At 34.9% G+C, this 27,025-nt stretch overlaps 8 non-coding genes across 8 annotated transcripts; 4 read left to right on the top strand and 4 right to left on the bottom strand.

Annotated features, from left to right (window-relative positions):
• Positions 1 to 4,912: 4,912 nt before the first annotated feature.
• Trnaq-cug lies at positions 4,913 to 4,984 on the bottom strand. The gene has a single exon. It is a non-coding gene; the product is annotated as a tRNA-Gln (tRNA).
• A 1,933-nt stretch (positions 4,985 to 6,917) lies between these two features.
• Trnaq-uug lies at positions 6,918 to 6,989 on the bottom strand. The gene has a single exon. It is a non-coding gene; the product is annotated as a tRNA-Gln (tRNA).
• An 800-nt stretch (positions 6,990 to 7,789) lies between these two features.
• Positions 7,790 to 7,861, top strand: Trnaq-uug. The gene has a single exon. It is a non-coding gene; the product is annotated as a tRNA-Gln (tRNA).
• Positions 7,862 to 16,745: 8,884 nt separating this feature from the next.
• Trnaq-cug lies at positions 16,746 to 16,817 on the top strand. Its single transcript has one exon. It is a non-coding gene; the product is annotated as a tRNA-Gln (tRNA).
• A 598-nt stretch (positions 16,818 to 17,415) lies between these two features.
• On the bottom strand, positions 17,416 to 17,487 carry Trnaq-uug. The gene has a single exon. It is a non-coding gene; the product is annotated as a tRNA-Gln (tRNA).
• Positions 17,488 to 18,488: 1,001 nt separating this feature from the next.
• Positions 18,489 to 18,560, top strand: Trnaq-uug. Its single transcript has one exon. It is a non-coding gene; the product is annotated as a tRNA-Gln (tRNA).
• A 251-nt stretch (positions 18,561 to 18,811) lies between these two features.
• On the top strand, positions 18,812 to 18,883 carry Trnaq-cug. Its single transcript has one exon. It is a non-coding gene; the product is annotated as a tRNA-Gln (tRNA).
• A 699-nt stretch (positions 18,884 to 19,582) lies between these two features.
• Trnaq-cug lies at positions 19,583 to 19,654 on the bottom strand. Its single transcript has one exon. It is a non-coding gene; the product is annotated as a tRNA-Gln (tRNA).
• Between the last annotated feature and the right edge of the window lie 7,371 nt (positions 19,655 to 27,025).

Genomic DNA, 27,025 nt, shown 5'->3' with positions numbered 1-27,025 from the left:
TACTGGGCATTGTGTTGTTTATTTGATGGTTGAATACATTTATTGAATTAAAAACACTATCTCTTTAATAATAGAAAACAAAATTCTTCCAAAGTTAATGGACTTTATCGTATACAAAAGGATAGGCTTGGTTAGAGATAAACTTTTGACCTCTTTAATCTGTGTATGTTTTTTCGTGTAAATAATGGAAAAGATATGTTAATGACTCGTTTAAAATGATAACATATTGCATTTGTTTCACTACTTTTGAATAAATGTTACTCGTCAAATATGTATAGTATAAGACCAATAAATACAAAAGTCATTTTGCCTAATATGATCCCTAATAAAAAAAAAGTAAATTACTATGATAAAAAATTACAAATTGTCTAAAATCTTCAGTAGCAGAATAAATAAAGAAACAGACACCTCCAAATTTATACACCCATCTGCACTAAATAATATAAGAATATCAATCATGCTGGGCTCGGGCTTCTTCTACTGCTCAGAGCGACTAGGCTTTAGTCCACCACGCTGGCCTAGTAGGGGTTGGTAGACTTCACACACCCTGAAAACTCCTATAGAGAACTTCTCATCTGTGCAGATTTCTTCACGATGTTTTCCTTCACCGTTAAAGCAAGCGATAATTCACAAAAAATACACACATTATTTTAAAAAAGTCAGAGGCTTGTGCCCTTTGGATTTGAACCTGCGGACTTTCGTCTCGGCAGTCGGTTCCACACCCAACTAGGCTATCGCTGCTTTTATTCTGCTCTAACATATTCATAGCGGCGATAGTCTAGTTGGTTATGGAATGGATTCCCGAGACGAATGTTAGCAGGTTCAATTCCCGAGGGCACACGCCTCTGACTTTTCTAAAAATTATGAGTATATTCTTTGTGAATTATCGCTTGCTTTAGCGGTGAAGGAAAACATCGTGAGGAAACCTGCATACCTGAGAAATTCTCTATTAGGAATTTTCGAGGGTGTGTGAAGTCTACCAACCCGCACTAGGCCAGCGTGGTGGACTAAGGCCTATTCCCTTTCAGTAGTAGAGGAGGCCCGCGCCCAACCGTGGGACAGTATATAACACAGGGCTGATATTATTTTAAATAACATATTCATACATAATAAAAATATGGCCCTATGTAACGTTGTGTTCGACTGTAAGCCTTGATCTTGATACCCTAACTATTTGTATGGTCGTTATCAGATAGCGCCTGCCGGAATGACATTGTTTAATTATTTTAACAACTGATACGCGATACACTGTTAAACGATTACGAAATATGTGATGATAGAGTATCTTCAGGAAGTTTCGAGACAAAATATCCGAACGTTGTCTAGGAATCAAGTCTTCAGGTATACCTTCTGTTACAGAGAATATAATTTGTATTGTTTGGTAAAATACAGGGTGATTACAACTTCGAATGAATATAATGTTTTTTATACGTAATTATAAATTCGTAAATTTCGACCCAATAAAATGTTTTGGTACACGTAATTAAAAAACGGGTTCGTAATTTATGATATGAGTTATTTGTGTGTACTCAAGGATTTAGTGTAATAATATAAGGACTTTGTATGATATTTCTATAGTGATTACTATACTAAACACAAGATCATACAAAGCGTCTACCCAAACATGGCCTCTTAAACCAGTTAACATTATCAGTCCAGTGATAAGATCATGTTTACATGTTTATGAACGCTAATATTATTTCAGTATCAAATTATTTTTTGTTACTTTCGTACGAGCCATTAGCACCTCTAATGGTAAGCATTATGACTGCAAATAAACAGTAGAAGCAATATCTAGCCTATATTATGTTATCGATTATTTGTATAATTTAATATCTTATAGAATACCTAGGAATTCCATACAAGACCTAAAACTATCAGGCAGTGTATTTATTTAATGGCACACTAACTTAATGGGCTAAATATACTCAATTAAAATACCAAAGGACTAGACTACTCACTAATTACATCTGTGAAACAGCATTTATATAAAAAGAAACTGTAATTTATTATGTACTAGGTACTGCTCGCGGCTTTGCTCGTTAGAAAATCCTTTTCCATTATACAAATACCAAAAAATATAGTACGACGCTAGCGCCATCTATTTAAAAAAATACGTATTCACTCGAGAGAGAATTACCGAGATAAAAAGTAACCATGTATTAATTTAGGAAATGATCTACCCGTGTGTTATATTAAATTCAATTCCGTTCAGCTATTTCTGCGTGTATTTCTAACAAATATCCAACAATTTCTCAAATTTTTGCATTTATAATTGTAATAAGAAAGATTTTATTATTTCTATACTTTAGCCAAGCTATGTATAGAGTAGCTAGACCCTGAGTATTAAAACACGAGTATAGGTGTAGGCCATCATACCATGGTTTCATTTTTAAGTATGACGGATTTGGATTTCCCCTTTACCGAAGGGGTAAAAAATCTAATTACTTACGAATAGTTAATACATTTCAATTGTTAAATAATTATATGTTACACGACAGTGACCTGTTATTATATGCATTAATAATACCTGCGTATCATGCATGTACCATATAGATTGAAGTAGACTAATGATTCCTTCTAGACATTTACTCATACTATATTTTTCAAATTATTTCAATATCTATACATTTTCGTTACTTTAGGATAGTGTTGATGAACATAGCATATTGTTTTTTTTATTAATCCACATATTGGAAATATTTGTACTTTTTCATAATGCATCCGTGATCTACATGTGTTTAAATTTATTGATATAATCTACATTATTATAAAGCTGAAAAGTTTGTTTATTTGAAAGCGCTTATCTCAGGAACTTCTTGTTCGAATTGAAAAATTCTTTTAGGGTTGTATAGCCCATTTATCGAGGAAGGCTGTAGGCTATATAACATCACGCTATAACCAATAGGAGCAGAGCATCAATTAAAAATGTTGCAAGAACTCAGAAAATGTATTCCTTTTAAGAGCTTCCATTGCGTACGCTGAGTAAACGGTTAAAGTGTCGTAACAAATATGTATTACGGAATTGTTACCCTTAATAAGTTATAAAAAATATATTATTATATTGTAAACAAAGACCCACGCCGCATCTGGCGGTTTGAACAAGATAATCTCAACACTACCCAGCGGATTTAGATGAAATTTGGTATGGAGATAGATTAAGACCCTGGGACGGACATGCGCTATTCTCTACAGGGAAAATATATAGCGGGATTCATATCCCGCAAAACTGTTACACACAGGCCAAGCCGCGAGCAAAAGCTATACGAATATATAATTACGCACTCATAGTTCTCAGTAGCTTTGCTATTGATTGGATGGCGTTATGTCGAAGCTTGGTTTGATTCAGTTTTCAGTTTACATAGAAATAAACCTATTCTGTTCTTTATACTAGTTAGTAAATCTTTTCTGGTCTTATTCTATTTTGCACCTCATTTTGGTTCATGCTAAGGATTAAGTTCAAGGTATTGTTACGAGATGGCGCTGTAATAAACTTTACTGCACTCAGCGCCCTATTTATAGAAGCCCTTGCTTTATTTTTAAATTTCGATTCAATTAAATAAATTACAAAAAAACAAAGATCAGCATTTTAATCTAATAACAAAAATACACTTTAAATCTTTATTAAAGTGTTTCTTTTTTCAAATAGTATGCAAAAATGCACGCATGAAATGTATTTTTTTAATGATGTTCTATGATATTATTCTTGTATCATCTCTGCATAAATCCGATGACACAACCAAAAATTGTTTACATTTTTTATCGTTCAGTTATTAAACACCATGTGTTATTCCACGCAATATTAACTGCTTGATTGACGTCATCAGTCATTAATTTTGGACTTGGGAATTCTACTTACACATATGGAGTCTTTTTAAAAACAATAATATATTATGGATACCCTCTTAAGAATATAATTTCAAAAATAAAAATAATAACCTGAGAATTTGTACTTAGGTTTAAAGTAAAAAAGGCAGAAAAGTATGAGAGAGCTACACAGATAAAGCCTCTAAACTTAAAGTAAGTCTACAATAAACTGTTTTGCCAAAAGCGAAATATGATTTAATAATATCAGCCCTGTATTATATACTTGCCCACTGCTGAGCACAGGCCTCCTCTACCACTGAGAGGGATTAGGCCTTAATCCACCACGCTGGCCTAGTGCGGATTGGTAGACTTCACACACTTTCGAAATTCCTATAGAAAACTTCTCAGATGTGCAGGTTTCCTCACGATGTTTTCCTTCACCGTTAAAGCGAACGATAAATTTACAAAGAATACACACATGATTTTTTAGAAAAGTCAGAGGTGTGTGCCCTTGGGATTTGAACCTGCGGACATTCGTCGAAATATGATTTGTCTATTAATAAATGATTGTTGCGAAGATGGCGTCTCTATACCTACAAACCTATAAAATGTATGTAGTATCTATATTTAATTGTTTTATGAAGCTTATAAAAACATTTTAAAAATAGAACAGCCTGTATATCGTTTGAATTTTTTTTATCAGGTATGTTTTTAGTAATACTGTATCTACTTACGTATTTTGTGACTTTTTTTTTATTCTAGCACGTAAATTGACCCGCGACGTATGATAAGGTTAGTGTAGCCTAAATACGTCACACTCGATAGAATAATGTCTTTTATGATAGGTTTATCAAAGCAGGTCGGCTTTAGAAGTACATATTTATTACGAAGTTGTTTGCGCATTTCTCTAACATTTATTTATAGAGATCACATCATAGAAAAAAACTCTTCCAAGTATTTTTAAAAATAGATATTGTCGAACACGTTTAAAGGTAGACTATTTTTTAAATATTTTTTTAAATATATTATATCAGAAATAAAAACACGTAGAACAGAAAAAAGATAATATAATTATAAACTTGTATACCATAAATACCAAAAAGTCAGGTTCCACCGAGATTTGAACTCGGATCGCTGGATTCAGAGTCCAGAGTGCTAACCATTACACCATGGAACCAGCTGATAGAGCTGCCGACTTTTGCCTCTGCTATCTAAATTTACGTAAACATGCATGCATGCGTGTATATAATGAGGTTATAATATCAAAATGTTTTTAAAATCAAAATAATATTATTACGGTTACCGTTTTTAGATGTCTTATCGTAGTGGTAATACAGTTCAAAGTCGTAAAATTATGTTTACGTGTTTTTGTTTAGTTAAACTAAGCAAATTAATATGTTACATGAAATAAATGAAGTTTTCATATACTTAATTCATTGTTTTTGAAAGTGATGGAAATAATATTTTTGAATGCCAAATATATTTGCTCACTTATCCATTGTCACTCTTTTATTTAAGTGAGAGAATATAACATTTAATATTTTAATCGAAATTAATTTTAGCGACAACTTATTTTTTTTCTGAAAGTAGTGACAATTAAATATAATATTAATTTAACACTTTTGTAGAATATAGGTAGGTATTTATAATAATGGTGTCAACGTATTTTTTTTTTTATAGGTGTAAACAAAAATACGTTCTAAGTTTAGCATCATAAAAAACATATTAACGGAAAAGAGTTGGTCTATACAGTTATATCTGAAGTATGAATGGCTGTCTTTTGTAGGGTTAGTAAACTTTCTGGATGCCTAAAGAGGCTCCTTCCACTTCCAATAGGCTCATTGCAACAACTCATTTCAGGGTTACTCAAGTTTTTCGAGCATAAATTAATGAACGGGCAAGCAAGATACTCTCCTTACAAGCGACCGGAATGCCCTTGGACAATAATACCATCGAACTATTTTTATATTCGGAGAAAGTTATATATAACTATCGCTCACAAAATGACGACTGAACTGCTATGTTGCTCCACTAGCCTTATGCATTCCATGATACTACCTCTCTTTGCGTCGTATTCCTCAATATCGAGGTTCGTGACCTTTCTTCTGTATATCAGTTTCTCACGAACGAGCTCTCTCCATGTCTCTATCTCCAGCAGTGTGGAAAATACTATCTAAAATGTTGCATGAAGAGAGAGACAAGCAAGTTACTCTCCTAATAAGCGTCAGGACTGTCCATAAACAATAATACCACCACTCGAAGTGTTTTGTATCCGCGGAGAAAGTTATAGTATAATAAAGTTATTAGAACTACCGTTCGCAAGAGAGTCGACTGGACTGTTGTGTTGGTTCACTGGATTTATGCATCCTATGATATTGCCTAAAAGGTTCAACTTCAGCACGAATTACCGGCAAAGATGTGCCTTTCATTATAAATACAGATCCACGTTATTTTCATTACATTCCATTAACATATATCTGTTTGAACATATGACGGGACACGAGCTGTTTGTCTACAGTTTAACACGTAAATGTAAATATTGACACATGTGTGCTTACGTCAGAAGACAATAGCACGGGTCTTGTTATACTGGTTTAGGTATTTTAAATGACGATGTGTTTTTATAATTCGGCTTATGAGGAGTGATACATGGACATCTTGATGCAGAATTTTAAATTATGATGCATCGCTTGGTGTAAATCGCTTCTCTTAGTATTTGATCTTATCTGAAAGTTTGTTAGTGGTTGGATATATTTTATATTCGCTCGGATAGTGACGTACACAAGTTATTAAAACCCGTACTATTAGCCTTCGTAAAAAAATAGTACTATAAAAAGCCGTGATAAAATCCAAAAAATAGTTTTGTTTAATGATACTACGTAAGTTTGTTGTTAAATGGGGAAATTGTTTGTAAAAATAAAATAAATATAATACAAATTGTGGTGATCATAATTTTTGAGCCTTATATAGCAACTGTAAATACAGACCAGCTTTGCGACGTAGTAATCGGTAAGGCACAACGCGTTTGATTAGACGTACGCTTTCTAGATCAAATCATTCATTGTATAAGGAACGTGATTTAAATCAACTATTTCAAGTGACAAAAGAACAGGTTCCACCGAGATTTGAACTCGGATCGCTGGATTCAAAGTCCAGAGTGCTAACCATTACACCATGGAACCGGATGAGATAATGCTCAAACTGAATGACTAACTTGAGAGTCGTCAAGTCATTCCTCGTAAAGATGAGCAAAACAGCATTAACGACTGGAATAAGTATGAATGCTTCATCTCTTTGTAGTTGAATTTAACAACGATTTTTTTTATTCTTTTGAGTGACGAGACGTGTTTGTCGTTCGCCTGATGGTAAGCGACACGACCGCCCAAAAAAACAGAAATACCATCCAACACCTTGAATTACAAAGTATAGTTTGGTATTCAACTGCGCTCGCCATCCTGAGACATGAGATGTTAAGTCTTATTATGTCCAGTAGTTACATTTTTGTGATGAGACGTCTCTCCGGAGGGGCTTGTCCTAAAAGCGGTAGGTAGTAAAGGCAATCTGAACTGCAGTACGATTGAAAAGTATTGAACAGAACCTACATTTTAGTGGGACAAGGGAAGCAGTAGCAGATGGGATGTCCAGCTCAGTTGCCCGATGGTACGAGCCTATTAGATTTACATTTCGTTCCTTTTTACTTCATTTGTTTGTCTTCTCCCTACCTCCCATCCTAAGAGGGTTCCTTCTCCTTCCCTCACACTTCCTTCTCCAGATAACCCCTCCTAACTTTCCTCCAGCTCTTTGCAGTCGCTAAGCTGGGGATTCCATAATTCTATTCGCAGGTTTCCCCCAGTGCTGACAGTGGGGTTCAATACAAAAAAATATATATTATGTTATGTCGGAAAAATATTATGAGAACACGATACAGTACAGTTGGCAATGTTTATTGACTTAATCGTATAATTTCATCATTATCTCATCCGGTTCCATGGTGTAATGGTTAGCACTCTGGACTTTGAATCCAGCGATCCGAGTTCAAATCTCGGTGGAACCTGGTTTTTAGTAGTATTTTTAAAGTGATGGTGTCTCCGATGCAAGATTCTGTTTAATATATTACTGCTCGTTTGTGCAATATTGAGAAAACAATGTTAGGTTATTGGACATTAGAGTCAGTTTATAAAAGACCTAAACTGACTAAGACAGTAGAGTGCCAAAAAATTTAGTAATTTACTGTTCTCTTCTGTTGTTCTACTGCATAATAAAGCGGATACCATTCTTCGACATTTTATTATGCTTGTACGGCAAGTGATCCCGCTGCAGTAACAGCGGGAACTCACACTTCACTTACCATCTGGAGATAGTAAGTGGGGTGGGGTCTAATAGAATGTCGACTGACGAGAGATGATTACCCATCTGCAGACAATTATGCCGGCCAGTTGGAACCGAATATACACAGGCTGATCCCGGAATGCGACACACTTACGTGGGGCACTATAGCGAGTTTCAATACCTTGTGTACAGTAGTCGCTATCCCGGCGGATATAACAACAAAACAACGTGTCATGCGGCATTTATGTTACGTCATTAGCGCGTACGCATATTTTATTTATATGCTTACACTCATATTCACGGACAATACTATAAGGACACACTGTGCACCTAAACACATAGTGTCGACAATTCCATAGTTTTCTGTGGCTCTGTTCATCTGGCAGCCAACTGAAGTATACATGAATCTTAATATTAGCCAATCACAGCTTCCCTTTGCCTATATACTGTAAAGGCTCTTATGGCGAAATCTCTAAGAAACAGATTTATTATCGTACTATGCCGTACTAAGAAACGTTTGTGAGTTTTGTGGTTTGGTAGAACTTTTCTACTAATTAAATAAGGATGGTATATTTACATATGTGCACGGCAAAGTGGCCCTTCTACACCCGATGGTAAGTTAAGTGGAATCCAATAAAATATCGACTGACGAGAGGTGATTACCCCTCAGCAGTCGACACAGTTATGCCGGCATGTTGGAACCGGATATATAGGGTGATATCGGAACACGACACACTTACGTGGGCCACTAAGGCTATTGATTAATGGATTGCTGGTAGAGTCCTCGATATTATGTTTTGACCTCGATTTTATAGCGGCTATACATGTTATTCATTTAAATTTGAAAAACTCATCAAATTAATTAATCGTTCAAAGCAATATATTTTGTGAGTCGGTCAGTGTACACCTAGTAAAACAGGCCGGCATGATTTTGGCGACCGTTGAAGAGCAGACTACATATCTCTAGTTCGATATTATATTTTTGAATATTATATTTCCGTTAACTTCATTATAAATAGCTAGAAAAAAGAGACCTTTCCCCCTCAGTCATTGATTAACCCGCAACAGCACGCTACAAATAAACATTACACAACATCGATCAGCCGTCCTTATTACGTCATTAGCGTGATTGTCGAAGGCGACCTAAATAAAATATCAAATATTTAACACAGCCGATACGCCCAACTAACCCGCCCACGCCACATGGGAACCGTTGGCTCTAATGAAAAAGCATCAAATTTCATAATTGATAGAAGCGTGACAGCGTTCAGTGCGCCGGTCCCGCGGGCCGTACAATTTATTAATCAGAAATAATAATTCACAGGTAATGTGTCTGACGCGTGAGCCGATAAACATCGCTCGCGACGGAAGGGTTGAGTTGAGTTGTCTGGTCATCGTTAGTTGTTTAAACCACGGTTAGAATATTATTATTACTTATAAACTTGATTTAGCGTTGAGGTGGTTCAGAATTGCCTAAATAGCTGTCAAAAATATCACTTGTATCCTAGTTTAAACCTTATTATGTGACAAGATGTCGGGTTTTGACTCACAGATGATCGAGTTAATTTGTGTTTTAACTAAATGTAGTTTTGCGATTTTTTATAACTTTCTTATTTTTGGTTTAGTTGGGTTTTCTGCGCAGTATCAGCTCGGAGTCTGGAATTTGTGTCCGATATGGCGATAGGCTCGCCCGCTATCGCATCATGGAACTGAACACATTTGGCGAAAAGTGGGTGCCCTGGTCGCGTCTCTGCATACCCCTTCAGAGATAAAGGCGTGATAATGTGTGTGTATGTTTCTTATGTTTGATTTGGCATGTTATTTTATATGTAACCGAAATAATACAAAAATCATTCTTCTTTGAAATCATCATTTAAATTTGATGAAAAATAAAACAGTACGTATTTGAAATGTTGTGAACAAAAGTGGCGGCGTAGGAAGATTATCACGGTATCTCGTTCTCGCACCGCAGCGTTTTGGCTGATGACACTTGGTAACGTCACCGTTTGCAATTATATTTATTCGATAGCTACCCCTTTTGTAAAATTTTAAATCTTTATAACTTATTTTTTATTGCACGGATTTTGAATATTCTTCTCCTTTAGGTTTTGAACGATATACATTTTTGATAAATGTTTTTTAAAAGTAGTCAACTATACTTTTCTGTCCATAAATATAGGTTTTTGAGTAACATTCATAAAGCTAAGTTTGGCTAAATTTGAATCCGAGTAAATACGAGTTTCTACACGTATATATATTTTTTAAACCTTTATATTCGCATAGTAACTAATCAATAAATGTATTTAAATCCCAATTATAAATTATCAAATACAAAGCAATTACACCTTATTTTTATCAGTGAACAACTGTGCTAGACGTTTCAATGTTTTATTGATGCTTTTATTACGTCACACGTAGGCTTAACGATACGATTTTATGATCAGATTATCGGAAAGTTACAACCTGGTTTTGCGTTGTCCGTAAGATGACGTCATATCAATTCGTTTAATGAATTCATTGATAAGATGCTTTATTGCTATTTTAAATAATAGACTGTAAAATAGGGGTCTCTGCGTCTTAACTTACAACCGATTTATTTTTTTAAATTTCAATTATTGCACTCCGCATTTAATGTTAAAGATATCCAGAATAAAATAATAAAAATAAAGCGTATTTAACATATCTAAAAAAATATTATTTGCTTAGACAGTTTATGCTGTTGTTTGGTAGGTGTACCTTCCCTAAAACTTCACCACTTGGGAACTTCACCATTTAGTGGCAACAACTTAACTTGGGGTGTTAGTGGAAAGGTTATATTTGTTTCATCGGTGTTACGGTCCAATGTCGACACTCGGGATACCTTGATGGTTTCAACCTGATATTCAACATGGTGCTTACAGTCCACTCGAGGTGTAGCTTCGGCTTTATTACAAAATGATAAACAATGTCTCGCATTATGACGAAAATAATTAACTAGACCTCTGATATATTAAAGAGTTATTAAACAAGATTCTGTCTAATATTAAATAATTTGACAGAGCAGAGAACTCTCACAAATTATAAATAAAATATACTTAATCACATTCGTCCATTGCATCGGATTAACTATAAGTCGTATATTAAATTTACAATCATGATAGTATTTTACGAGCAATGGTAAATACGTAAATATGTCATTCTACTATAAAAACAATCTGCCACCCAATAACATTCAAAATAGTGTCTTCATTATAACTTATTAAATGTTATCTATCCTAAAACACTGCTGTGTTTCATAACACCACCTGAACGACGCTAGCATCATCTATAAATCAAATATGCTAATGGTAGAATTTATTTTATATACGCCCGAAAAGCGACCACCGTACACAAGGTGTTAAAGCCTGCCATTGTGGCCCACGTAAGTGTGTCGAGTTCCGAGGTCAGCCTATGTATATCCGGTTCCAACAGGCCAGGTACTGGTGAGACTGTGAGACCGTGTCGTCTGGTAAGGGGTACTAACAGTAAACACTAAAGCGATTTTAATATTTTTAACTAATACGAGGCTACATTACTCCTGAGTACTGTAGGATACTTTTAATCCCATGAAAACATTATCCCGGAAAATGTTTTTAACGCGGACGGAGCCGCAAGCAAAAACTAATATAATATACAAATGTAGCAAAAAAAATCCAACGTTTTGCAATGCCGAACATTAATTCTAAAAATATTCAAAATTCAAAAGCCTTTATTACTGATTTTACAATGAGTTTACATAAAATATAAGTGTGCACATCAGTCCGGTTCCAAATTTAAATCAGCGCGTCCTGCAGACACATAGGCCTCCTCTAACCTCTTCCATTCTTTTCTATCTCTTGCAACTTTCAGCCATAGCGGTCCTGCAACATTTTGTTATGTCATCAGACCATCTGTTTATTTGTCTGCCTCAATTCTAAAAATATAACGACCACAAACAACTAACTGACCACAAGTTAACACAACCCGCCGTACCAGACGTAGATTTTTATTTTAATCCCGTACCCACGGGTCCCATGCCGATGGGTAGAAAGAGTTAGCGTTTTTAATTAAACTAATCGGTTTATTCAGCAAGGTGCGGCGGCGTGTGCATATGCTAATGGCTACGCTGTACACATGCGGCGAAGCTTCGGCGATTTTATTGCATTTATGTAGTTAGGTAGGTCAGAGTTTCAAAATTGATATTTTAACAACTAGCTTTGCCCGCGGCTTCTCTCGCCTATAAATCAGTGTGCCATAAAGTTTTTCCCACGTAAATCCGAGCCGTGAGATTTTTTACAACTACGCGACCTCTTCAACAGTAATCGTTATAGGGGAAAGGAAGGCAAAACGAACCACTTAACAAAAAACAGGTATAGAAAAGAAACTATTCATTTTATTAAACTTCTTTTAAGTAAAAGTAATGAACATTATTAGCTCTATATTATGTACGAATCAGGCTTTGATAAAATCACAGGCAACAAAGATATTAGACGATTTCTAATACCTTCAATATGTCCGTTTTACCTTCATGGGTTAGGCAAAACGGACCACACATGAAGGCAAAACGGACTTACATAAAATTAATTAGTCAGAACATATTTCACATAGAAATACTGTCTCATCATCTTCATCCGCGACTCCTGCGCAAGCGCAATGTGTCCATAGATGACATTTAGGACATTTTACCCAATCTCCGCTTGATTCTGAGTATAAATGAGAACAATACAGGCACTTAGCGTCATCGTCATCAGACGAACTATAATTTTTCGTTGTTTTTGTGCTTTTTATATCAGATTTCTTTCTTGCCTTTCCTTTTGTGGATTTTTTTTTTGTGTATTTTCACTCTCCTTCTTCCTGTTTTTCTTTTTTGCTTTTATTTTTTTTTAAGTTTTTGTGAAACTAAGTACTTTTTCAAATCTATCCAGTTTTTTCTCTGTTGCTTTATCAATATTTTGAGTAGACCTATATTTCTCCAAATTTCTCTTCAAAGCTGTCTTTGGTATCAGGACCAGAATAGCAGCCTTATTGAGGCATATTTCTCCAGCAATTACTTTCTCAATTGAATTTTTCATGCTGGACTTATTCCAAGAATTCCGATTGGATTTTCTTTTGTAATTATTTACGATCTAAAACCGAAGCAAAAGAGATTATTATGATATTAAAAACATTATCTTCCCCTAATTTCATTGGAATTACACTAAAATTCTCGTTAGATACTCTATTGAAGGTAAAACGGCACCCCGGTCCATTTTGCCTGGGTCCGTTTTGCCTTTTTGCTATAAACAACAAAAATCTAAAATTTGGAGATTATAAGTTGAGATAAAGTCTGCATACTTGGTTATTAGTTTAATCATATATCATTTCACACACAGTTATCATCAGAACCTATTATTACAAACCAAACCAAAGTGTAGGCTAAATGAAAAATGAAAATTTTAGATCAAAATCTAAAAAAAATAACTTACCTTGCTAAATCAGTGCTCGTGCGGTCGGTAGAATTAAATACACTGACAGAGAGCGGGAACCTAGCGGCCAACATTTTGATGTGACAAAGTCATAGATGCGGTTACTAGTTTAAAAATTATTAAGGTGGACCGTTGTGTCAACAGGGTCCGTTTTACCTTCCTTTCCCCTATTTCAGTCAATTTACATAAAATTGCAATGTATTGTTAACCTAAACCTACCTCAAGAATTTCACTATCTGTTAGTAAAAACCGTACAAAAATCCGTTTAGTAGATTTTAAGAAAATTGGTCACATACAGACAGAGAGCTTTAAACGACTTTTTATGTTTAGATATTAGACAAACTGTTAGTGATTAAGGATTACTTTATCTACAGTGTTTAGTAAATGAATTCCGTTTATACACGCAATCCTAAAACATTCACTTCATATGTAATGTTATGAGTATGTAATGTATGAATAATTTCAGAATAAAAGTTAAATCAAGGACTTGTCTTTAATTTCGCAGAAATTGGATATCTATTCACCTCTGACTTTTCTAAAAAATCATGTGTGTGTTCTTTGTGAATTTATCGTTCGCTTTAACGGTGAAGGAAAACATCGTGAGGAAACCTGCACATCTGAGAAGTTCTCTATAGGAATTTCGAAGGTGTGTGAAGTCTACCAATCCGCACTAGGCCAGCGTGGTGGACTAAGGCCTAATCCCTCTCAGTAGTAGAGGAGGCCTGTGCTCAGCAGTGGGTAAGTATATAATACAGGGCTGATAATATTATTATTATTCACGATTTACCATCAGGTGATCCACAAGCCTCTTCATATAAATCACCGGAAAGTACTCCTTCCTTCACTAGTACAACACACCAATTAATTTTAATATGAAAGTATTATGTTTGTAAATGTAGGCGTATGCACGCTGTACACTGTTTCATAGTTTTTATAAATCTTTTAGTATTATTGTTTTTTTTTTCATTAATTTTTAGTTATTGCTAAATACTTTTATGTGGATTTTCTCCGCACTTTTACGGTGATGTGCGTGTATTAGCTTATATAATTAATCAGACTTTGTATAGAAAAGACTTGTTAAAAAAAAATATTTAATTACAATATTATAAAAGAATGGACAATTGATGACAAAAAATAAAGCCCGGAGTTTCTTTCTGCCTTTCTTCTTCGGGTAGTCATCGCTTAGGTAGTTAGTGAAAGGCTGGTAGGTTAGCTAGATTAGGGCTTTTATTGTCCTCACCGGTGAGGATCGCGACGCGTTTCTCCCTTATTGCTTATTCAAAAATACATATATACATCATTTTATTTCTTCTTCCCTGCCAGCCCGAGCTGGCTTCTTTGTTTACTAAGTATATTTTTCATTTATTTTATTTTCAATATAAATTGTCTTTTTTATATAAGCTAATTTAATTAAGTAATAATTAAATATTCTCATGTACCTTGACTTATCATAAGTGCAACTATGTTCGCCTACGTGATGAATAAAGCATTTTTATTTTATTTTATTTTAATAATTATGTTGAAGCCATCATGTTCTGGTTTAAAACATAAGGACACCTCTTGACTTTCCTAATTTTGTGTATGTATTCTTTGTGAATTATCGCTTGCTTTAACGGCGAAGGGAAACATCGTGACGAAACCTGTATACTTGAGAAGTTCTCTATGGGAATTTTGAGAGTATGTGAAGTCTATCAATCCGCAGTAAGCCATCGTGGTGGACCAAAGCCTACTCTAACTTTTAGTAGTCGAGGAGACTCAGCAGTGAAACAGTGTATAATACATGGTTGATATTATCTAATTCTTTAATTTTGATACTCAGTAAACATATTAAGAGTAAAAATTAAATTTTCCTTTATTTACAAACATTATTGATAACAATTTGAATTGTACCGGTCACAGAGGATAGATTAGGTTATCGTGTTCATTATCAATGTGCATTACGCGAACGTACAAAGCATGCATACGGATCTGTGTTATAATACTTATCATTTATATCACACGTGATAATAGATAATGACCGATAGACTGGACGTTTGGAAATGATTGTTGTAAAGAGAGATTGTTTATTTTGATTGAAAAAAAATTAAATATGAAAAATATTTTTCTTTAACACAAAAGATCTTATACGTAACGAATATACAAAGTATGAAATTTTACAGTAATGTACGAAATGAATCAAAAATAGTTGCATTCGATGTTAAGCGGGGTAACGGAAGAATTATTATATACTTTTATTGTATTCTTTTTTATTGAGGGTACGGCAAAGTGGCCTTACTGATGGTAAGTAAAGAGTTTTCTAAAAACACGTCATAATTGTTATATTGGTGGAAAGAGAATTGTTCTGTGATTGAATTATTTATTATCATTATTATAAAAAAAAGTCCTCCCGTGCGTCTCTCTGAACGCGGATTTCAATGAAGATCCTGGAAGGACATAGACTTTTATGCAGGAAAAACTTTGTAACGCGGGCAAAACCGCGAGCGATAGCTAGTTCATTTATATTAATATGGAATACGTGGCAAGGGTTTGATTTATTTTTATTTCGTTGAGTATATTTATAGAATAAGACATTCTCTATCAGTGGCGCAGAAATACAAGAAGTTTCTTTTCAAATGGAAATCATGATTCTCCATAACTGAGGAAATTCTCACTGTTTTAGTCATACAACCTCAAAAACAAAAGTATTTACTGCTACTCAGTGGCGGAAATATACAATGCTATCCATCCTACCGAATCTCGGTTACATGATTTCCAAAGTAATAAATACATATAATATATGATTTTATAACTAAGCTCAATGCTTAGTTCTATACACAAATACTAATCAGTTTTTCTGTACTCTGTAAAGGTTGTTTACAATAAAAAAAATATTTAACAAAAAAATTACCGCCTTCAAAAAGTAGACTAAAGAGAAATAAGTGAATAATACATAACTTATAATCCTAATATTAAAGGATAACGCAAAGGTCTTTTGTTTATTTATTTATTAATTTTTTTTTAATCTTTATTGCGAAGGTCTTTGCTTCTAATACATTTAAAAGTAATTTTTGTATAAGAGATATTCAACTTTACAAGAATTGCAATAAAGTTCTAAGTAAATAGTTGTTTATCTCATTCAGATAGTGAAAGTCGACGTGCTCTTCAGCTGGTTCCATGGTGTAATGGTTAGCACTCTGGACTCTGAATCCAGCGATCCGAGTTCAAGTCTCGGTGGAACCTGTATTTTGTACCTCATTTTAAAAATCGTTTTAGAATAATTAAAATTAATAACGTGGTGTTAATTAGTGGGAAGAAATAATAACGTACAGGAAGACATTTTTGGAGCAGTTTTTTTTTAAGTTTAAGATTCATGGCTATCGAAAGATGTCGATTTTATTTATTTATTTATAACACTTTATATACAAACTAGCGACCCGCCCCGGCTTCGCACGGGTGCAGTGCTGACTATTTAATGGATGTTATTATTATTCATATAAACCTTCCTCTTGATTCACTCTATTGAAAAAACCGCATCAAAATCCGTTGCGTAGTTTTAAAGATTTAAGCACACATAGGGACAGAGAAAGCGACTTTGTTTTATACTATGTAGTGATAATATAAAGGCGGACTTAATGCCGAAGTCATTCTCTACCAGTCAACCTTTAGGTGGTGCAGAGATTAAGAGGTAGGTGTACACAACGAGAGAAGGATTTTAAATTTTCTGTTTCTTAAAAAATATAGTTCAAGAGATATCCTGTGGCACAGTTTAATAATGTCTGGAGAACAAATGTATGTCAATATTTAAAAATATTACTATTTAAAGGGATTTCAAAACAACAGGTTCCACCGAGATTTGAACTCGGATCGCTGGATTCAAAGTCCAGAGTGCTAACCATTACACCATGGAACCGGATGAGGGTGTAGGCTTCTTTCATCCCCACTTAATTTTAGGTTTTTGGTAGATATGTACCATCAAGCTTTTTGCTTTTTCCAAGAATAGGCAGAGGTGTACCTTACAGAATTCGCCAGCTAAGTTTTTGTGTGCGTAGGCGACCCCGAAGTCAATACCAGGAGACACCTGCAAACGAGAATCTGAAATCCCTCAGCATAGCGACTTTAGGGGCCTAGTGGAGAATGGGAATGGAAATTTGAGAACAGAAAAGAAGGGAGATGGTCCATGAAGTGATCATAATAGTGCCAGTCTTTTTTGTTGGAATATTTTTAAGTAGGTTTTGTTTCCGGTTTTACATGACAAAGTCTGTTTCTTATAAGTATTGCCTCTAGCATCCAGGGAAATGTAGCTTAGTAATAATTAAAGAGAACATTTTCTAAATCGTGCAAGTAGATTCAGAGTCAATCGCATTAATTAGAAATGAATCAAAGTTTATCCGCATTACATCGAAACGAAGGAAATCTTCAAGATATCGTTATCCACTTAACAATAAAATATATGTATAGCTTGAACAAATCAATAAACTACATTTGATTAATCTTAACGAGCTGTCCGAATCATATTTGATATTCATTGTCTTTTATTAATTAGTAAGTAATTTCTGTATTAATAACAAAAATTTCTCAGTGTGACGATGGCCACACATTATATAATTTCAACTTCAGTATGGTGTTGCTACTGTTTATGGACGATCTGCTTACCAGTAGCGAAGGTTCCATAGAACTCGATTCCTGCTGGCTTCTCTTCCATAATTTATGTTAAATCTATTTATAATTAGAATGATTTCCAGACCGCATTTATGCATATTATTAGTACCTATAATTTACGTCGGGTTGCCTCTCAGAAAATTTCCTTCTTCCCCACTGATGCTTACCATAGTGGGAGCGGCATGCTCGTCTCGACATTCAACTGCAACAAAAGATTCAAGGTGGTTATGAATGAAGACAGTATCGTCATCCGGTTCCATGGTGTAATGGTTAGCACTCTGGACTTTGAATCCAGCGATCCGAGTTCAAATCTCGGTGGAACCTGACTTTTTGTAACTTCTGTTGTCTGTGGCGACAAATCCGCCACAAGGGGATTTGTATTTTTTTGTTTGTTTCCCGGTATTGACGACTAGGACGTTTACACACTAAAACAATGAAAAACTTAGCTGGCAAATTCTGGCTGTATTAGGAGGTACACCTCTGCCTATTCTTGGAAAAAGGAAAAAGGCTTGATGATATGTATCTACAAAAAACTTAAAATTAAGTGGGGATGAAAGAAGCCTACACCCTCATCTGGTTCCATGGTGTAATGGTTAGCACTCTGGACTCTGAATCCAACGATCCGAGTTCAAATCTCGGTGGAAACTTGTATTTTTGTAACTTCTATTGTCTGTGGCGACAAAATCCGCCACAAGGGGATTTTTGGTGTTTTTATCTATATGGTTACCAAATCTGTCCTTCGATAAGAGCGCTCTGAAAGCAACAAGATGGATATGCTCCGTAGAAGAAATAGGACTTCCTGACCTTAATGTAACTTAATGCGACGTCTAAGGAAAAACGGCGAGGATTTCCGTGCTGAATCGTATCTGGTGGATCGCTTTCTATACAGCGTGGTAATGTTGCCAGCGTTATGGGCACCTTTACGCCAGGCATGATTCGTGGCGGCCTCTTCGATTAGGCTGAAGAGTAATATGTATGTAATATGTTGACGTAACTTCATAAAAAGGCATATCGGATTCATAATGATTGATGAATGAAGTTTACGCGAATGTTAGACATTTAAATTAAACTATTTTACGAATTTTATCGCGGTTTTAACGCGGGACTAGTGACCATGAAGGCTGCAAAGTCTTCGAAACGTCGGGAGAAAAGTAAAATATTAAAACCGCGATAAAATTTGTAAAATAGTTTAATTTAAATATCGGAGTCACTCGCGAATGGCGACTATCGAATATAACTCTCTATGGCTTACGTAATAATTGTTTGAAAAAAACATACACTAAGTTAAGTTGTGGATTTCGGGCAAATTCCTTTCATAGTGAGAGAAAACGACAGAGCAAAAAGTCAGGTTCCACCGAGATTTGAACTCGGATCGCTGGATTCAGAGTCCAGAGTGCTAACCATTACACCATGGAACCGGATGAAAGGATTGTCCGAATAGAGAATTATATTATGCAGAAAGAAGGATATGGGTCTAATGACTTCAATATTAGCAACTTACATTTTATAAAATCTTAAAAAATACTTTGATATGTGGTTTTCTGAATTTATAATGAGTAACTATTTCCTAAAAAAATATTTAAAACGTTTTCCGAACTGCTTTTTTGGCGCGAATCCAATTATGTTTCCTCGATTTCTAATTTTAAATTTGGAACATCTTAAATGTCATCATATATTCGAGGAAAAAAATATAACAAAACACTTGTCTATTTGTTTTTTTAATTATTCAAATTGAGAATGTCCCAGTCACAGATACGTCAAAATTGATCGTAAGTTTTGGAAAACGGAGAGCGGTCCCGTGACGATATCCGTTTACTGAAAGTAGTGTGACCATAATATTTATTTTTATATATATAAAAGGTACACTTTAGATTTGTTATAGTTATTTAGTATTGCTAAAATGATTGTTGTATACTTAGTTTATTCACCTTTTTATGAAAATACGTAGTTTCTTATGTGAATGATAATCATTTATTGCGGATAATTGAACTTTATCTATAACTATAAATATTGGTATTACCTTGATACATAAAGTGAAGGGTGCTATATACTTTCACGCTGTATTAATTTATTTTATATTTCAAAAATGCTTCATCATCCTTAATTAATATCTTTAACAAAAGCTTTAATAGTCTCAAATATTTAATTCTGGCACAAAATAACATAGGGTTTTAAGGAAAAGCTGTTTTTTTTTCTTAAGAAAGAACTGAATTCAATTTTTTTTTTTTAAATTCACAAACTAAGCTTTACTCTTATAATGTTTAAATCATTGCATAGTTTGATAGCAAAATACCTGGAGGCTCAATATTCTTCGTACTCTATTGCATAATAGCAATTTTGGTCATAATATTATTATAAAAAACGCATTGCGTTGGCTCATCGCAACTAATCGTGTCATATTCCTGCCATATAGCATTTTTTTTTTTTGGTATGACGAGATGAGCTTGCCGTTCGCCTGATGGTAAGCGATACGACGGCCCATAAACAGTAGAAACACCATAAATTACAAACTATTGTTTGGTATTCCACTGCACTCGTCTAAGTCATGAGATGTTAAGTCTTATTATGTCCAAAATGGTCATTCGCCTGTGCATTTTGGTGCATGATTTGCACATGGCATTCATGACGCTTTTAATCAGCATATGCTGAGTTGGCGTTGCTTTTTTGACGAGAAAATTTATTTTAGTGTTTTTTTTGTAATTATTATATAATCATGCTTGTTACAAAAAAATATTTTCTTTCTTTCTGTCATATAGCAAAGCAGATAAAATACAACTGATCATTGAAAAAATTAGGCCAGCTGTTTTACAACACACTTGCAGTATGGCCACTAAGGAGGATAAAAAACTGTCCCAAAATTAACATGGTCACATTAGCCATAAGATATTTATCGCAACATTCGGATATAGGACGCGGCGCGGCGGTTAGCCGAGATGGCCGTAATGCGCACGTCCGCCATTCTACATTTTTATTTTGTCAATATTTAATGTGATGCTCGCAAACACGTTAAACGAGTTACAAGGGATATGGATTAGAATATTTAGGTAACGTGTCCAGTGTTGGACACGTCTACTAAGAGACCCGATAAAGGTTGCAAAAAGACTCATGGTGGGTGCCAATAGGCCGGTGTGGTAATCTTTAGATGCCTATGTTTAAGAGCGGGCTTGGATCATTGGGGCTGTTGATGTGACCAGCAATGATGATGTATATAAAGAAGAAATATGTAGGGTCTACCTACTAACTTAACAATGTTTTTTTTTAAATTGGGATGCAGGTGATAGTATGTTTATCAATATGATTATAATCATTTGCATCCTAAGTCATGCATGTAAAATTACACGTATAGAATAACGAAGTGTTAAGTCATTCAAAAGTACAAAATAAGAAAAATATTACAAGAATAACAAGTAAAATCATTATTATAATATCTTAAGAAACGTCTTCGCATCTGTACCTTGTGTGTGGCTGTCGATTCTAAACGTCCATGAGCATACATTTGCGGGCGGGTGCTTAGCGACCGGTATAAAATATTGTTTTTTGCCAATATCCGAACCGAGAATCCAACAACAACCTGGGTAGTCTGGGAGCCGGAAACTCTTGCTGTTTACGTATCTGTCGGTATTATATATTGTAGATATTTTGTAAGTTAGAAGTCGCGAAATATAAGCGTTTGGTACATCTATATATAGTTATAGGAATGTGAGATACTTATATTTTTGAAGAATAGACGACAACGTGGCAAAATTTTATACCTTACCGCTTTAAATAAAATACTGGTAAATAATAGATATCCTTATAAAATAGTTGATAAATATTCACATTTCCTGGTCCTTGTTTCTGCATATTAATAAATGAAAAATTAGGCAATGGCGTACAATTGCAAGCTATTTCAAAACAACTACACATTCTGGAACGCAATCACCTAAAAATATGACTATGAGTGAAATAAAACCAAACAAAGATTATAATAGATCTTACGCCAGTTACGATTGCAAGTAGAATGGCATATCAAACTAAAAATATATCGAAGGAGGTTGAGTAAAAAAAAATGAAAACCTTCAAGTTTTTATTCATGAATGAAACGATCAAGTCAATAGTCTGTCTCCTAGACGCATCAAATAGAGTCAAGGTGGGAATATGAAATATGTAAGCGCACCGTCCCTCCGTCGCCGTCACATATTGACTGATCTACTCAATATTTTATAGTAACTCTTTCGTAACGCAAACGCTGAACGTTTCAGTTCAAATGGACGTTTGAAGATTGACGTTCCAAAAAGTTTATTTGCCTTAACGTTTCTAATAAAAAAAATATCTAGTTAATGTCACTGGCTGGTTTATATTTCAGCCAGTGTTATTTATAAAGAAAAAAGTTTTTATACCTAAAAAGAAGTAATAAACCTTAAACGTTACTGCCAACCCTACCCAACAATACCATTTTTCATTAAAAACAAACACCAAAACAATTCCAACTTAACAGTTGACAAATCTCTTTTGCAAGACTGTGAAACATTATTTTCTTTAGAGAAAAAAATCAGTCAAGGGTTGTCACGTGTACCGCCAGTCACAATGACAAATACAGGGGACGCTCAAGTGCGGGATGAAAAAAGTTTTGCAACTACCCACTTTTCATTTAACGCAATCTACGGGCCGACGACAAATGAGTTTCGGACCTGACCGCGTCACGTTGTTACATCCATAACTTTTTCTACAAAGTTTATTGTTTTTTTTTTTGTGGATTTGTTTTTTACGTTTAAGTGGCCAGGAATATCAATTAGTTACATTCGGCATTAACCATGTAGTTAAAGGTTTTAAGACACTAAATAAAATAATAACATATTAATTACTTTGCTAGACGCACATTCACGCCTTTACTCCCCGAAGAGGTAGGCAGAGGCGCAACTGGTGCTTTACTAATGCTGGCACTACTTTCTGCCGTGCGAATTCTGTCCCATGATGTAATAGGGGCGAACCTAAACCGAACATAGGCCTGCCAGGCTACTTCAAATCTTTCTAGAACAATTAAAAAGCGACCTGCATCCGTCAAGTTCATGAGACCAGGTCGTCTGTACACCTTGTAGGAGGACGTCCAACACTGCCCATGTCTACCTCCACTGGAGAAATGTTCACCTCACCTGTTAGCAGTTCTACGACCTATGTGTTCTACCCACTGTCACTCTAGCTTGCAAAGGGTGAAATTTTCCAAAAGGGAACCCGATACTACTTATAGGTACTAATAATATCTCCGTTTTTATTTACGTTTCTTTCTGCCTTTCTTCGTGAGGTAGTCATCGCTTAGGTAGCTACTGAAAGGCTAGTAGGTTAGCTAGGTTCGGGCTCATGTCCTCGCCGGTGAGGATCGCGACGCGTTATCCTTTTATTTCCCCCTACCTGCCAGCCCGGTTACTTCGGTTTGTACTTTATATTCATTATAAATTTGGTCTCTTATTTAAAATGTCCATAGTTATATAAGTAATTTTAATTGTTATTTAAAAATAATAATATTTTTTCTTATACATTATTTTGACGTATCATAAGTGCAATTCTGTTCGCCTACGTAATAAATAAAGTATTTTATTTTATATGCATAAATGCAGTCTAGAAGTCATTTTAATGATAATTAATTTTCCATAAATTACAAAAGGAAAGCTAGCAGGAATCGGATTACCTAGTCCCATCACCCTTCGCCACTGCTTGCTAATCCTAAAACAACTCAAGACCACCCAATTATACTTTCTTACAAAAATACATCAGTACTCCAGCGGGACGTGTACTGCAAAACGATTTGTTTTGGTGTCGCGAACCGCTATATTGCGACACCAGACTGATGGTCGAAACAACGCCCTTTTAATAAAATATTCACTTACTATTGGGGTTTTGAGTTTGTAGCGTTTTAAATATTAAAGATGTATCTGGAATGATCTTTGTCAAGAAATTGATAGAATTTGATTTTTCGAGGTGTTTTTGAATAGTATTGAACAGTATTTGCTTTGAGTCCGTTTTTGGTAGGTACGGAAGCATTATGATTATAATTTTTGTGTGTTGATATGTTCCCATGCAATTTATATAATGACCTAAACTCTCTGAACTTTAAAATCTTTTAAGTTAGGCAATTTGATGTTCTTTTATTATAAACCATCGAAAACATCGCCTGATGGTAAAGTATGATTACCAATAAATATTCGAAAAACCATCTAGAATTTGATCTGAATTGAAATGTGGTGGTCATACTGAAACGTAAGATTTGAAATTATGGTATATGCTATGATATTCTTCTTATTATTGAGGGCATAGTCGTCTATAATATATTTACTACTAATGAATATTGAAGTTCAAATTATAGGAATTGGATTTATAGCTAACTACAATGCGCTCCTGGCTCCAACCCAGCAACTCATCTATGTATTATGGTTGCAGAAACAGTCCATCACCAATCAATATTAAAGTAAAAATTATAGATGTTAGCTTTATATCTAACTACAATGTGCTTGAATCCCGAAACACACTCGTAAATGATGATTGCAGAACCAGACCATCACCAATCAATATTAAAGTAAAAGTTATAGATGTTAGCTTTATATGTAACTACAATGTGCTTCAACCCAGGAACACTTTCATGCACGATGGTGCAGAACCAGACCACCAACCAATATAGAAGTTCACCAATCATGAAGCAAAGGGTAAATTGGAAATTTAAAAAGCCAACACTCGCGTATCTCATTCGCGTAACCAATCTATCCCGAGGGAAATTCATATCAATATTCACATTTCCCTCCCTGTCACTCGGCGAGATGAGGCCTTCCCATCCAATACATCCGCCGTACGAAATCTTAATCCAATACGAGGCGACAGTTACATGATTTATATACAGCGATCGGTTGATCGGGTGGTTAAGAGTTTGGTTGTTGGCGAACAGCTATGAATTAGGCAATGGTTGTTTTAATTATTATTTTATTTTACAAAGATAGATTGGAATATAGAAGGAAAATAGAGGATGGATTTTGTTTGTTAATCATTAGATTAGATTGTTTTTCCCGCCAATAACCTCATGTATCTAATAGCTAAATTGAGAATAAGAAAATATTATTAATTCTTATTGTGTGTTATTTTACAAAGGAAATGGGTGGGAATATAGAAGAAAAGACAGACAGTGGTTTTAATTTAGTGACAATTTAGACTGTTTTTCCCGCCAATAACTTCATTTATCTGAAGGCTAAATTAATAATAATGAAATTCCACTTACAGTTTCATGATGATTGCTTGAGAGAATTGTCGAAGACGCAAACCTTTTTTTAAATACCAAGACGTCCATAATTGTGCTCTTTTGTTACAGTTTACGTACTTGTCTGTACACTATCTAAACAAGTGTTTTAGTTATTAAGATAAAAAATACGTAATATTTATCAATTTTAGTTCAGTCAGTCTACTGGAAAATGTAAAGTCCCGGGTAATTTTCCAACAAAATACTGTATATTATATATGATTATTGATAATTTTCCGCAGTGACGTCATTGATTATCTGTTAGATATTCAAATGGATACAGTTATCGATTGACGCCTATTTGTATGATAGTGTGACAAGGATCTTAATGAAAACAAATGACGGCTGATTGAGATCATCGGGACGTATTTCTACCTAACCAACGTGCAGACGTGTGATCTAGGAAACTAAAAACAATCATTAATTTTCACATAATTATTATGAAAATCCAATTAAGCAACCAAGCTGTGTTAAATTACAAAGTTCAACTGGACAGCGTTTGAAAATCTAGCTAGGTCAACTCAGCGCCTACAGACAAAAGTCGCATCAACATATTACTTAAAGCCATTTTAGTTGTCCAATGCTAGACTAACCAGTTACTATTGCTTAAGAATTGTATTATTCTTATAATTTCCTAAAACTTGTCCCAGCAAATTCGTCTTAAACAGTAGCTTAACAAGACACTATTTTTTTAATGCGTCAATGGCGTAGTTGTACTGCACGCGCGACACGGCAGTGTTCTGAGGTCCTGGCTTCAATTCCCAGGTCAGGTAACGGTTTGGGTTTTTTCTGCTCAGTATCAGCCTGGAGTTTGGAATTTACGCCCGATAGACAATAGGCTCGAACCTTATCACATTATGGGACGAAACACAGTTGGCGTAAAGTGGGCGCCCTGATTGCGCCTGTGGATACCCTTTCGGAGATAGATGCGTGATGTGTGTGTTCATTTTTTAATCTAACTCACATTTGTTAGCCTGACAAAGGTCCGTTTATACAAACACACCGGACCTTTGGATGAGAGCTTTAGACAATCGCAACCTTTGAAAATTAAGCGCCCATGCTGAGGGCAATCCACTAACGGGTTACGAACCTCGGCTCAGAACGGTCACTGGGAGAGGCTGAGACATTCACGACGAAGAAAACACTAAAGCATTATAATACGTACCTCCCTGAGACATCAACGATTAAGAAGACATTAAAGCATGATTCTACGTATCTCCCCAGAACTCATCCTATTCGTCTTAAAGCGCAGTTTTAGCGGCCCATCTCCAGCAATACACTCAGCGCGTACACCTGAGCGCAATCACATTATCCTGCGTTACTGCGCGACGAAAGGATTTTTTGTTCCCACATCACTCTTCGATAGGTTTTAAAGTGATTAATTTGTAGTGTTGGGAAGTTTTGATAGTAACTGTATGGAAAACTGATCGGAGAAGTCGGTGGTCAATTTAAAAGTTTATATTTTATGTCTATTTTTGTATGTTGATGAAAAAAAAAATATTTTTACTCAAGAAATGATTACGAGTATTAA

The sequence above is a fragment of the Manduca sexta genome, chromosome 23, assembly GCF_014839805.1.
Source record: "Manduca sexta isolate Smith_Timp_Sample1 chromosome 23, JHU_Msex_v1.0, whole genome shotgun sequence".
Classification (NCBI taxonomy): domain Eukaryota; kingdom Metazoa; phylum Arthropoda; class Insecta; order Lepidoptera; family Sphingidae; genus Manduca; species Manduca sexta.
The sequence above is the reverse complement of the archived record's forward strand: the minus strand, read 5'-3'. Positions and strand labels throughout refer to the sequence as shown.